Source organism: Nothoprocta perdicaria, unplaced genomic scaffold (genome assembly GCF_003342845.1).
Source record: "Nothoprocta perdicaria isolate Ctin4 unplaced genomic scaffold, notPer1 scaffold_161, whole genome shotgun sequence".
NCBI lineage: Eukaryota > Metazoa > Chordata > Aves > Tinamiformes > Tinamidae > Nothoprocta > Nothoprocta perdicaria.
The window spans coordinates 10,173-24,821 of record NW_020454772.1 but is presented as its reverse complement, the minus strand read 5'-3'; positions in this window follow the sequence as shown (position 1 = coordinate 24,821).

Here is a 14,649-nt window from a genome sequence, read left to right as displayed (position 1 = left end):
AATCCTACATACAAGTTTCAAGACTTGATCTCATTATCTCCCCTTTACTGTAAACTCTCTGTTTTGGTGCAACATGAAGTTTGACCAAGAGGCATTACATCTATGCTGGCAGCAAGTCTGCGGATGTTGATATGCTAGGCAGGAGGCAAATGGTTTTTCTGGAGACATAGCTCACTTTCTCTAAGGGAAAATATGAAATAAAAAAGTATAGAATGACCTTGCACTAATAAGCTTCTGCCTCGAAACTATGATTAAACCTGGTAGCGTAAGGGTTGGTTTATGAGTAATATCAGCTAAAGCGCTAATGAAAGTATCCCATTAAAAAAATGTATAACTTAGGGACTTGTCTGCACTGGGAAATTTAGTCACTAGTGTAGCTACATTAATGTGGTCTGAAATACAAACAGAAAGGTATATTCAAGTATTGCAGCTGGCTCCTGTTTCTAACAGAATTAATCAACCAGAGACCTTGGCTATCAATCCTACATACTTTACCAGGAGTGAAATCTGGAAGTGGAATCTGCACTTTGAACCTAGTTGTAGTTTAAGGACTTTACTGCACAAAAGTTTCTCAGCACTAATGGAGCTGAAATACTCCTCTGAAGTACAGCAACTATGACTTGAATTGGTAAGTCCTGCACAACACTAACATATTCCTTCAAGATATTTTTATTATATTTCAGAATACCATAGAACAGGATTTGTCTAAAATGTGTGCACTGTCCTTCATCAGAACTTAAATCCCTTCCTTCAGGTTATTTTGAACACAAGTAAATTTCCCCCGTTTTAGATGAAATTTTCCAGAGAAAAACAAAGGTTTGGCTACCCTGGCAATGATTCACAGACACATGCACACACATACACACAGATCTGTTGTGCATGCAGAACAGGTGTGATGGGTCCAGGCCATGCCAGGGTTACTGTGCAATGTGCAGATCAGCTGCTGTGCTCTGAGACATCCAGTATCAAAGCAACTACCTCTAAATTGAGAAATTCTGCCAGCTTGTGGGCAGCCAGCAAGACAACAGCAGAATCAGGCTGTGTGGCAACTATTTGAATAGAAACATACTCCTAAGAAAGAATAAGGCCTCAGTGCTGATTAAGCAGGGTTCCCTTGAGGTTGAGTGGCACCATTTTGGAACTGTAATACTTCAGTTGCTCAATTACTTTTTCAGTATGTGATTGAGAAAAAAAAATCTACTATCAGGTGTCCAGCAGTGTCAGTAGTATTTTACCTAGGAAACTTTACCTAGGAAACTACTATCTTTTGTGAAATTACCACACAAGAATCTAAAATTAAAAAAAAATACTAACAATAAAGTAGTGGTGGCCTGTGACATCATTTAGGTCATGTATTTTCTAATCTGATTGTTCTCCTTTGAAAATGTTTTAAAATATTGTTACAGCCAGCAAATTTGTTTTCCAATTGATATTAAAAATGAACCATGAAAGAGAATTACCAACTGGTTCTTTCCCATTCCTTGCATATTTAACCATAAATATATTCAAACTATGTTTTGTGGGATGGGAAAAAAAAAACCCTTCATTTTCCATATAGCAGAACTCATAATTACATTCATCAGGGAGAAATTGATCTTATCTACCCTTTGCTACAAAAATTAAATCCATTTCTAAAGTGACCTGAGACACAATATAGCAGAAAAACATTTATTAGAAAAAGTTAAATGAAAAGCAAAGCAGAGTGCTCAGTATAATCCTGACTCTCCCCAACGACTTGGACACATCTCAATGAAATGAAAGGATCTGCCATTTCTGAACTGTTTGACTTTCAGTTCCAGTACCTGAGAAAAAAATGCCAAGGTAGAAGAGTATCTAGAAGGAAGGAAGATCAAATTTATTTTCTGACACAAGGACTCTTTTTGTTAGTGGCCATGAAAGCTAAAGCAATGCTCAACAAAATATCTTCAACAAAAAAGACATAAACATCTCTACATTCCAGGTCAATCTTACAAACTGAAAACAGTTATTTTCCTACAGGCATGTAAAACAAACTCGGGAATGTGGGTTTTCTTGTTCACATTTGATTTGCAGACACTTCCTCTTCTACTTGCACAAGGAATAAATTTCAACTTCCCTGTTTTAACTTAATCCTCCACAAGGTATGCCTTAAAGCTTTATTTTAACAAATCAGGGAAGAAATTATCAAATAAACATATTAGTCAGCACTTTGTAAGTCAAATACTATCCCACGATCACTACAAAATGTGTCTTTCTACTGAGGGCTTACTCATTTACCATTATTATGTAATACTTACTAACACACTTGATTATCCTCTCTGGGACAGAGAACTAAAGGGATCCACACTTCAGAGCATGGGCAGAATATTGGTGGGTTTTTTTGTCACTATCTTCCTTTCCTTTTGCTCTGCTCTGCTGGTAGTTTGCTAAGATTTTGTCAGCAGAACCACAGTGGTTAAAGGCAGAGTAAAACAGCGGCTAATTCCAAAGTGGGGTCTCCAGATTTCCAAAAAGAAATCAAATGCCTCTGAGCTAGAATGTTTTCAGCTGCTGAGAGCTCCTGATGGGCTGCTCCAGAGACTCTGCTATCTCTTTGTAGAACTTGGCTTTCACAAACAGACCTAAGTGGGAGAAAAGGAATAACTTTCACTTAGCCCCTTATGAGCTACCTGCTCAGACATCCCACCCATATAACCGGAAGGAGAAAACCACAAGGAGAAAAGTCAAAGTTGGCTGCCAACTATCAGATGAAAAGCTGTATGCAGACAAGGAAGAGAGCAATGATGCAGACCTAGCCTTTTTCTGGGCTGCTTTCATTTATTTTTACTTACATGGTTGGACTCCAACCTCTCAGCTTGAGAAGGCCATCTTTACAGATACTTTGGGAGATTAGCGCAGTTGTAAATACTCTCTGCTCTTGACTAGACAGGACAAAGGTCCAACTCTTCTTCTGGTCCTCATTTTGTCCTGGGATCCCTTAATAATTATTATTTCCACATGCCATAACCACAAGAATGAGAGGATTGTCTTGCAATCCAATGTGCTTAAGCTTTGACAGCAGGATGCAACCAATGACGCTGTAAAAAACCCTGTTGAAGAAAGCATATGAGATGGTTTCAGGAGTGCAGGGAGAATGCTGAGAGACTAGAGTGAAGGGAGCAAGACTTGGTGCAGTCACAGCCATACTCCCTTCTAACTCAGTCTCTAGATTAATATGACCACCAATCCCTTCCCAGATTTTATCTGGAGCAGAGCTAGTTGATCCAGATAAGATTCCAGGAGCAAACTAATACAAATGCCATGTAGACAACCAGGGGAACAAAATTCAGGGAGAAACAGGGAGTTATTGAAATCGACTGCATAAACATTCTCTTCTGTTATGATCAAGACCTGACTAGTAGTCAGCTACTAATACAATATTCTGCTAGTATGCTATGATTAAAAGAAATTACATGTCTTCTTCTCCCTAGTTTCCTTTACTGCATCCGCATATGGCCAGAGATTACAGCCTTGGTTTTGGGCATCCTTCAGGATATTTCAGGACTTCCATTTTTGTGAGGGCTTGTACCTGCATATCTGAGCATCTCTCAGAAGATGTATATAGGGAAGATGTGTGTACATGTTGGAAGGTGGTGATAATTATACCCTCTCAGATTTCTTTCTCATGTCTTCCATGGGTTTTTTGATTTGTTTTATAATTTATTGCATATATTTCGCTAACAGACCTAGAGGCCTCCGAGTGACAAGAATATAAAATTAAGGTATATTTTAATGCTTTCCCATTTTGATAGCTCAGTGCATCAGAGATACCAGTGAAGGACAGTACTGAGAACAGCCCATCGATCAGCCAGCACTTGCTTTCTTGAGACCCCCCATTTGGGCACAGAAGTCCCTGAGACTTTGCCTAAGGAATATAATTCCAGGTAACGAAACGAATTCTATTAACAACCACAGCAATTATATTTGTATTTGAAAATCTGCAACACTTGTAGCCGCACTGCTGGATGAACTGCAGTCACTTCCGCAGTCAGAATGTTTTTGTCTCAAAAGAAGGAAAAAGGGAGCACACCACTTACTATTTAGTTGCATCCAAAATGAAAACACACTGTGGAGGCAGAAGTAAGGGACAGCCCCCATCGTCTAACCCCAAATTTCTATGTAAATGGTACACGGCAGGTTAAAACAGCATGGAGAAAATACTTTATATTCAATCTTGTAATAAATTTCTGCAGGCAATATTCAGTAACTCAGTTCAGGCATTGGCCCCACTGGAGAGTTTTAGTGCTGTGAAGATTAAGATTAAATTGAGGAATAGCAAAGCCAAATTTTCTAATTTTTCCAAGGGGCAGGGAGAGGATTATATATCCCTCTTATTCGTACAAAATAAGTTTCCATTATTCAAGAGTTGTTCAGTACATCAGTCACAAAGACAAGCGTGCTTTTTCTGCAGTAAGTACGAACACTACCTTCATGACACAATGAGGTTTTGATAAACAGAAGCCTTTTAAGTAACATTATAGAAGTAACCATTTTTCCTTCATACCCTTTCAAAGGGGCACTGGCATTTTCAAAATGGTACACATGAATTACATACCCATCTAATGATCATATAGTGCATTGGAAATTTACTCCTAAATGGCTTCTATTGTAAAAAGGTAGTCAATTTACATGTCAGGCTAAAGAGGTCTGAACAGAAGGAAAGCCTGAATATGTTCACTTTCACCAGTTTAATTCCACAGACCTCACTGAAGTTGTTCCTAACTTTTGCCACTATAAATGAAAGGGAAATCAGACATGGAGCATTGTAATGTATGATCATGTATTGGTGATCCAAGTATAGTAGCCCTTCCATTAAAGAAGAGAATGCATTACTAAGTTCATTTTGTTGTACTAAATGATTTCATTCTCAGAAGGGGAACAGGCCCAAGCCAGAGAGTTAGAACCTGGTTGAAAGTACACAAACTATAAAACATACAGAAGAAAAATGAAAAAGTAGAGAATAAAGAGTTATTATTTTGCTCTTTCTCTCTGAAGATATCAACAATATACCATCTCGAATTACATTAACCTCATCATTCCTTTGAGTTAGAAAAGTGTTTTATCAATTTGTACATAATAAGGATGCAAAAGGTCAAGATTAAGGACATAGTTTCCAGAATCACCTAAATGATTTGGAACCTTAACTCTTAAAATATATTGAAAGATCCAGAGCTTCAGAAGAGGAATACATTAAAAAAAAATCCAGCAAATTAATGAGAAAAACTACTTTTGAAAAACCTACCAAAGAATACCCGCTACCTGAGCACCCCAGACTTTAGTGGATGCTTCTGGAAACATTAATCAGATCAAATAAAGTAAATTGGGACCAGGTTAACAGCCTCAGTCTTTTAATTCACTCTTGCATGAGTTCATTTTCCATTCTTGTTCCAGTTAGGGGAATGAAATAGGGCCATTTACAATTTGATAAACAGAAGTCACTTATTATACAGACCACCACAGACCATCTCAATAAGGACAATTTGATCAGTAAACGATAAACCAGCGACAGATTTCTCCAATTAGCTATTGTCTCTTTTCCTTTTCCTATTATGGGTAAGTTCACGATACCAGTGTGTGTCAGTCATTCACCACAACAAGCAAAGCTTCAAGCAAAGCATCCTACCGTGCAGGAAGGGATGACCAGACAAATCCTCTACTCACACAGTGTCAGTAACAACTGTGGAACTTGCTCGTCTCACACTTCACTCATTTACTTTTAAACACCACTGCCTCTAATAATGCTCTCAAGTAGACTCCAGAAATACGCGATGCTTCAGGGTTAATGGAGTCAGTTGCCAAGATTCAACAGCCAAATAGAGATGGGTGTCAGATCTCTATATATAACCTCGCGTACATCCGGAGCTAGGAAAAAGAATCTGTGCAAACGAGAGATAAAACTTAACCAAGTATGCCCTTAATGTTAAGAGCCTCAATCAAGACAATAACATCTCCATTTCATAACCAAAGGTTTTGGTTTACGTTAGCACTTGTTTAATAAACTCCTTGCTTCTCATATTCTGAAATGAAAATAACCCTATTTTGGAAGCAGTGGCAAAAGGGTTTGTATCACTGAGAGGCACTAGGCATGGATGAGAAATACACTAATTATATAGTTCTCATTTTCACTCCATATTTTTATGTTTTAACTGTACTGCTCTCAAAAGTCATAGGTGCTCTGGAGACGTTTCATCCCAATACCTCTCAGTATTAGGCCATGAAAGTGCTGCCAGCTCCTAAGTCTAAGTGATCAAGACAGAACATAAAAAAAAAGGAAAGGAAAGGAAAGGAAAGGAAAGGAAAGGAAAGGAAAGGAAAGGAAAGGAAAGGAAAGGAAAGGAAAGGAAAGGAAAGGAAAGGAANGGAAAGGAAAGGAAAGGAAAGGAAAGGAAAGGAAAGGAAAGGAAAGGAAAGGAAAGGAAAGGAAAGGAAAGGAAAGGAAAGGAAAGGAAAGGAAAAAGTAAAATTCTAATCTCCAGAGTGTTTTAAAATTACATTGGACAACACATGAGAAGAGATTACAGTGAGCAAGAATAATTCTTCCACTGGCAGGAAGACGGACTAAGAAAATGAATCAAGTCTTTTCTGTATCTAATTTCTATGACGGTAAAGCACGAACATTCTGACCAAGCAATTTACATTGATTTACAAGTATAATTTATAAATCTGTGGATCCATACATCAGGATTTCAGATTGGCTTATTTAATGTGTATAAATACACTTTTACTTTATTTGTTAATGTATTGCAAATGAGGAGATACATCTCATATGAACACAAGTTTTCTTCATTTTATTCATTTAATATGACACTTGCTCTAGTACAAATGACTAGCAGAGGACTAAAGCACAGGCTTTGCTAGCCCAGGGTTAAACTTCTTCCAAAATTTGCATCACATATTTATCTTCTGAAAGTCTTCCTCTTCACTGCATTTTTACCCTAAGACATACAGGCATTCTCAGGGGCAGAGAGATCCTCTGCTATAATACAGCTAGGGCATCCTTCAGCTTCATTCTATCAGCTTCACTAAAGTTCTGCTAGTTTTCAGCATTTGAGGACTTGAGGTGAAATCTTTGTTCCAATTAAATCAATAAGAGTTTCGTTCTTGACTCGAAGGATTCAAGGTTTTCATCCTTGGCCTTTCTATATATACACTTTTTTTTAAGACTAAAGTGATGTACAACAGCTCTGTGTAATATGCATGTAGCAGATCCTTTTATGGAAAGAGCAGAAAGCTCCTCAGACAATGTACATCCTGTTTCCTTGTGAAGAGTTTCTGAATGTTTATAGAACAAAATATAGGACGAGTTCTGTCAAAGATTTATATAATTTGTTGCCATTTACAAATATTTTCAACATAAGCTAACATTTAAAATTTCTTTAAGCTTATCAAGCCAGCCAAAGTCTAGTTTTATATCAACTACCACATAGAAAACATTTTAGTTTAAGAGCCCTTCTTGTCTGTGATTATATATTTGAACGAAGGGTTTCACATAAAACCAAAATGACAGTGGACATTTAGCAGGAAAGGACTGAAGCAATAAATGTCCAAAGAGCAGCTGGATCCTGTTTCAGCCTGCATGAGCTGTACCAAATAACTGACAGTCTTATTGCCTTTCCATTTTATGCAAATCTACAGTAAAAAAGTGGCATCTTGTGGAAGCCCTTCCACTTGGAATGTAACTCTCATATGCTGGGCAGAGTGATATTTTGTTTGAGCAGTTGATAGTGTATTCACAGGTATATTTAGGGAGAAGTGTAGCTGTAAAAGCTAAATAATGAAAAATTACATGTAGGACCCAACTCCACTGAAATCGGTAACACTTTTTCGATCTACTTCCATGGGAGTTGGAGCAGACCCCCTGAAGAGAAATCCTCGTTCCTTTTAGCTCTGCTTACTAAAAAACTACAGGACTGTACTCACACAGAAAAACACAGTAATGGAGACAATTAAAAATATATTGTAATGTGATTTCCTCTCCTTATCTTGGCCATATTCTTAAGAGAATCATTCACTAACTGAAAGTTCACCCTGTACTATCAAGCACATGGAAAGCTTGCCCAAGATTAGTGGGTGTTTCAAACTTAAAATCATCTACACATGCCAGCATCTTTATAGATTTGAATAACCTGCCCCCTTCTGAAATCCTAGGTCAATACAACACCTGGCAAAAAGCACAGCAAGCTGGAAAAACAGGGACTTCAAATTTCCACCTCTGTGCTTCTGCTTATATCTTATTACTTCTGCTAATTTTGCCATAACGCATAAAGTAAACTCTTCATTCCAATGTAATATAAATGACTTAATTTAATGTGACTAAGAGATGTACAGATGGCATTGCATTTCCTCTGCAGTGTGGAGAGGTCAGACAGCAATTGGCTATAACACAAACCAAGCTAATATGGAGCCACAAGCTGCCAGATCTTGGTCCCACTTACTAACAGCCTATACTGTGTGAAGTAATTGAGCATGTAGCAATTTTCTCAACTGTACTTAAGCAAGGGACAATGTTGGAAAATGTCAGCGCTCCATCTTAACAAATGTTCACATAAATAGGAAATGTTTTAAAAGGTTTTCATAATAAAAGGCTCAAAAGAGACAAGCTTTTTGTTAGGTGTACCTAGCACTACAACTCATCTACTACAGCAGTTTACACTTAGGTCCCTTAGGAGAAGCACAAAAATAAATCTAGAAATAAAAAATAAGCCACTTACATTGTTCACATTGAGTGAAACACAAAAAAGTTAACACTTATTTGTGATTATCTTTTAACCAGAGTTTGTCTAGTTTTAAGTTGCTAAAGTGCAACCAGTAACTCAGAAACTGTTAAGAAATTATCTAGTTTCTACTAAAAAGGTCCCCCTTTAACTTTATCTGTAAGTAAAGTGGATCTAATAATCTTTCACTGAAAAAAGTCTAAGCAAATTTGACTATAATTCCAGTTACAAAGGACTGACTAGTCTGCTTCATTTCAGAGGTCTAAAAAAATAAGTCTTTAAAACTGCATACAGTTAAGGGTTTTTCCACCAAACAGCAAGGTACTGAGCAAGACAAGCTCATGTGAGGCAAAGCATCAAGATGGTCTGATGACAAAATAGCCAGACTGTATTGCTCTGTCAAAATCCTTAGCATTATAATGTGCTACAATATGCATTTAGGAGAAAAATTAAAACTGCCCAGTTATCTATCTTTTAATGATTACAGAATCGTTGAACAGTTGAGATTGGCAGGGACCTCTGGAAAACGTCTGGTCCAGCCTCCTGCTCAAGCAGTGTCCGTAGGCTGCCCAGGACTACTGTGTGCAGTTGGGTTTTGGATACCTTCAAGGATGGAGACACCACAACCTCTCTGGCAACCTGGTCTAGGGTTCAACCACCCTCACAGTGAAAGAGGATTTTCTAATAGAAAATGGCTAATAAATAGCAATGTCTTTCTGATCATTAGATATTGCCAATACAAAACAAAATATTTAAAGAGTGAAATTGTCCTCTAGAGACGCTGAGCTCTAGGTATTGCTCTGAAGGTATTGGAAAAGATATTTGGGTTTGTTGGTGTGGTTGTGTCTCAATCCACACGAGATAAATTTTTAGATACATTTTGGAAATGTCATCCTTCTAGGATGTAAGTGCCTGTACTAGGACAGAACACTTCAAAAGAGTACATCTCCAAATACAGCACCTCAGCTGAAGTATGGTAACTTAAAATGTCCCTGCAGTTTCATCACATTCAATTTTATTCTCTAGAACTGTTCAAGTACATGAGTCCTATGGAGGCATAGAACAAAAATCTACCAACATTTTAAATTTTTGCATGAATCTTGGACTACTTAGTATGTTTCTTAAGTTTCCACATCCCCAAACCAAAAGATTATTACAGAATATATAATATTTATAAAATTTTTAAAAATGGTATTTCTAACCCTGCTTGCTTCAGAGAAAAGCTTGAAGTTCTCATAAGACGGGAATAAATAAAATCCAACCAAATTAATAATTTTAAAGCCAATCTAATAATTTCCTAAAGCCTGATTCATGCTTTTTGAACATCTGGAGCTGTCAGAATTAAAACAGACTGGGGAAGATCTCACTATACTAAATGACTGTACAATAAAGTGGTAGATGAAATTCAAAGTTGATAAATGCAAAATAATGCACATAGTAAAAATACTCATATCTACAATGACAAGTTCTAAACTAGTTATTACCACCAAAAATAAAAAGATATCTTAAAGTTACAGTCTTATCTCAAGGAATGTCCATCAGTGGTGGTCAAAAAGGCAAACTGAGGATTTGCTTGCTTAGGATTTACTTACTTAGGATTTAGTTAAAATTCTTGCTTAGGAATGAGTAACAAAGGAACTGAGATCAGAATGGAAAATACCATAGTCTAGATTCTGTGCATCCACATCTTGAATACTGCATTCAGTTCTGTTTCCTTCCACATCCATGCACTGGGATTAGATAAGACACAAGGAAGGACACTCATTGTTCCTGGAGTTAGGGAACAGCTATCTCACAAGAATAAGAGCAACGGAATGAATAGGAAGTGAACTGAAAAATTTTCTGAAAAACTTAAACAGATTTACAGTCATGTTTGCAACTTAGTGCAATTTTTGTAACCATGGACAATGGCATACTATTTCTACAAAGTCTTTTAGATAAATGCTTTCCAAACTTACCTTATATTCACCCAAAAAGCATTTTAGAATTATATACAAATTACTCATGCCAGGAACACTTTCCTACCCCTTTTTTAAAAGAAAAGCCCTTATACACGATTCTCCTGACCTGTTATAGCTTAGACAGTTCCAGTATTGAGTATCAATTGGAAATAAAAATACATTTTCCAAGGCACTCATGTAAGACATGTGGGCAGTCTTGCTGTTCTGAAAAGTGGGAGGCAGATGAGATTCACAGGTGGAACATACACTACTTTTTTTAAAAGCAATGAATATTGCCTGGTTTAGCATGACAGATCAAGGTCCTTTTGGCATGTGGGATACCAAAAGGTTCAAACATGCAGCTGTAACAGAGCAGCACCTCAACCACCGCAGTGGGCAGCAACATTCACACTCCCACCACAAAATTATTAGGGTCAGGTTTTATCCTTGCCTTTCCCCAAAACTATTCCTGGCCCAAACTGTCAATCAGTACCATTCAGGTAGCAAATTTGGCTTTTAGTCTGTTCCTCTTCCCCATCTAGTTGGCCGTTTATCACAAGACAAAACGCTCGTGCCCCTTCCAAGATTTCATTTTGCTGCTATGATCCCCTAGTGTAACAGTTTCATCTAAACCCAGAAACTACTCAAGTTAAATGCCAGTCTTCAATGTTTCAAATTTAGAATCTTTTTGAGGTGCTTGCTCTCAGAGTGCATTAGCTGGCTGCACTGCTTGATTAGCAATGCTCTTTCTGAGTGGTATATTTACTCCCAGGAGCACTTTATCATTTATCATACTTATGTTCATTTTACTCTTATCCCAATAGTGACAGCTTTCATGCAAAATGAAAAAAAAAAAAAAACAAAACAAGATTAATACCTGCTTACTACACCTTTAACACCACAAATGCAAGCTCACTCACCCTCCCTGCCCTCCAGCCCCGTGTGTGTGCACACACTCACACACCAGAGACAAACGTGTTCTGCAGCCTCTTTATGCTTGGCACTTTTATTTCCTTCTCCAGAGCTATCCGAATGTAAATACTAGCAGAGCTATGGGAAAATATGAAGCAATGCACAAGTCTGTTTATCATTGAAGAGACAGGAGTAACAATGGAAATTCAGGCCAACCATCTGGTCTAACACAATGCTCTGTTTCTAAAGGTATCTCTGAGAACTTACTACTGAAGGACAACATAATTTGGGGTCATAGTCATTCTGACATCCCTGTTGCAAAGATTGTCTATGTTTGGTTAAGTCAGATCCTTGGAATGTAATCTAACAAAAACAGACTTTTTAAAATCTTTTGTCTTACAGAAACAAGTGACACCATCTGTTTTCATAAGAAACTTCTTCAACATGCCTTCCATAGGTGACATCGTCCTCAAAAATACAATTGGAAGAGAGAAGAGTCGAATTTATTCAGTATTGCAAGGCGTGGGAATCCCCAAACTCCTTAAGCCTCACAGAGGACAACTGACATGAGGTACCTCTTTATATAGATGGATGTTTTAGGGGACAGGTTGGAAAGGTAATGCTATTAACTTCACAGACAACCTTCCCCAATAAAAGTAAAGCAACACTCAAAACTCTTGAGGGTGTGCTGATCTCCGACTCTGGAAGGAGACTCTGTTCCACTCCCCTGAGTTTCTAAGAGAAACTCTTCATTTTAATTTAGGATCTTCCCATTGACTGCAGAGTTCTCAAGCTTGCTTGTTATTTCAAATATGAGTTTTTCTGGGTGTTCTTTTCCTCCTAGCTCTGGGTGTCAGATTGTGGGAGTAATGTAATCATAAATTATCCTTCATTTACAGCTATCTAATTATGTAAGTTTCCAAGCAATATTTCAGATCCCTATCTGGTCACAACTAGGTTCAATATAGTGCTCAGCAAATGGAAGGGAGATGGCTACAAAATAGCTATTTAAGGGCTTTTTTAAAAAAAAGTTTTCTGAAATGTAAAGGCTAAACTACTCAAAGTAGACTGAGAAAAATATATCACAGAAGGGCACCCTGTGCTTATGAGGGTTAACAGAGCCTACAAAACAGCAATTCTGTGTTTATATTCATGACTAAAAAGTTCAGGCAGTCATTTCTAAAATTGTACTTTGGAGAGAACTTAGTTAAAGGAATTTTACTTTTCTGGTTAATTTCAGCTGCTGAGGTAATTTATCAGAACAGACTTTTAAAAGCAATTCAAAACAAAAGTCATGGAGTTTCTTCCTCAAAGGACTGATCTGATACAAAAGGACAGCAAATAGGATATTTGGTCCATTTCACGCACCTATAACATTAGCTTCCACATCATCAAAAGGCAGAAATCATAATAATTCCATGCAAAATCCATCAAAGTGTATATGCCAGTTATATCTATTTAAGTCACTATAAAATCATTACTAATATTTTTAAGAAGTGGTCTGCACTGTGAAAGAAATGGTATTTTCAGTTTACTTTAACATTTTGTTCTTGTTGTTCTCTTTTCTACTTGCTCATATGTTACTTACAAGCATTTCTGATCCTTGCCATTCAACTACTCCAATTTTGTTTGGCTTCTTTATTTTCCAACCTCCTAATCTTTCTTTCAGCCTTAAGGACTACCTCATGGGTAACTTAAAGTGACTAGAAGATGGGAGTAAATGTCTTCATAAACACTCTCATTCAAGTTCCATCTAAAAAGAAGTAGCCCATATATTTTCTTAAATTCAAAGATAAAGGTTGAAGAATGTGTACTGGTAAGCCTAAGTGGCTGCTGGTGAACTACAAGGTACAAGACCAGTACAGGATTATAAAGATAGATACATTTTTAGCCTGGAAAAGAGAAGACTGAGGGTGGATCTTATCAATGCATATAAATATCTGAAGGGAGTGTGCAGAAAAATTGGGTCACACACTTTTCAGCACTGCTGGTGGCAGGATAAGAAGCAACAGGCACAAACCGAAAAACAAGAAGTTCCATCCAAACATATGGGAAAAACTCTTTTACTGTGTGGATGAATGTAGCAGGTTGTCCAGAAGGCTTCTGCAATCTCCATCCTCAAAGCTCAGCTGAACATGGTCCTGGACAACCTGCTCTAGGTGACCCTGCTTGAGCAGGGGGTTGTGCCTGGTGATTTTCAGAATTCCTTTCCAACCTTAACTATTCCATGGTTCTTTGTTTGTTAGGCCACATAAAAGAAATTATTTTAATAACTATATATATCTCAGTATTTCCCTATATAAACCAGACACTGCATGGCAATATTGTAGCAGACAATGCAAGAAGGTCACAACAATGTTTATGCATATTTCTGCTCCGAGAAACATTTACCTTAATAAAATTTAAATAACTGCAGAAGAAATGATGGGCTGAGATTTAAAAAAGATATATATTTCTTAGAAAAAAAAAAATCTGATACCTGAGTTCTTGAATCTGCTAAATTCCAAGACATCAAATATAACTCAAAGATGTACATGACAATGGCTTGCTCAAGGAAATAACACAAGTTTTGTGGATCATATTAAATTAATATTAAAAGTGAAAATAACATTAAAAATTCAGTGGGACTTGATCACTCCATATTTACAATCATAGTGATCTGGATTATTTGGATCAGGAATCTTGTTTCTGTCAGTTACAAAGGAATTAAGCCTCCTTTGGCTTCAGACTTTGAGCAGACTCGCAGCAAACACAAGTTAACAGAGGCATCAAGGTTAACTGAGATCAATAAGAATTAAACATCAAAATATACTTGAAAATATGAGCCATAGGGATGCGGATAAGTGATTACTGGAATTTTCAAAATCACCCTAGAAGCTTAACATTGCAATAGTTACATTTGAACATTTAAAAACATAGTCTTAACTGATTGGTCTAGAGAGCAGAAAGAGTAGTAAAGCAGAGAAGGAAACCTGAATTTTCAAAAGCCTATGCACAAAAACCTGGACAATACTTCTCTCCAAACTGAGTATGAAATTTGATTTTTGCTTTGTCTGCTTCTGATA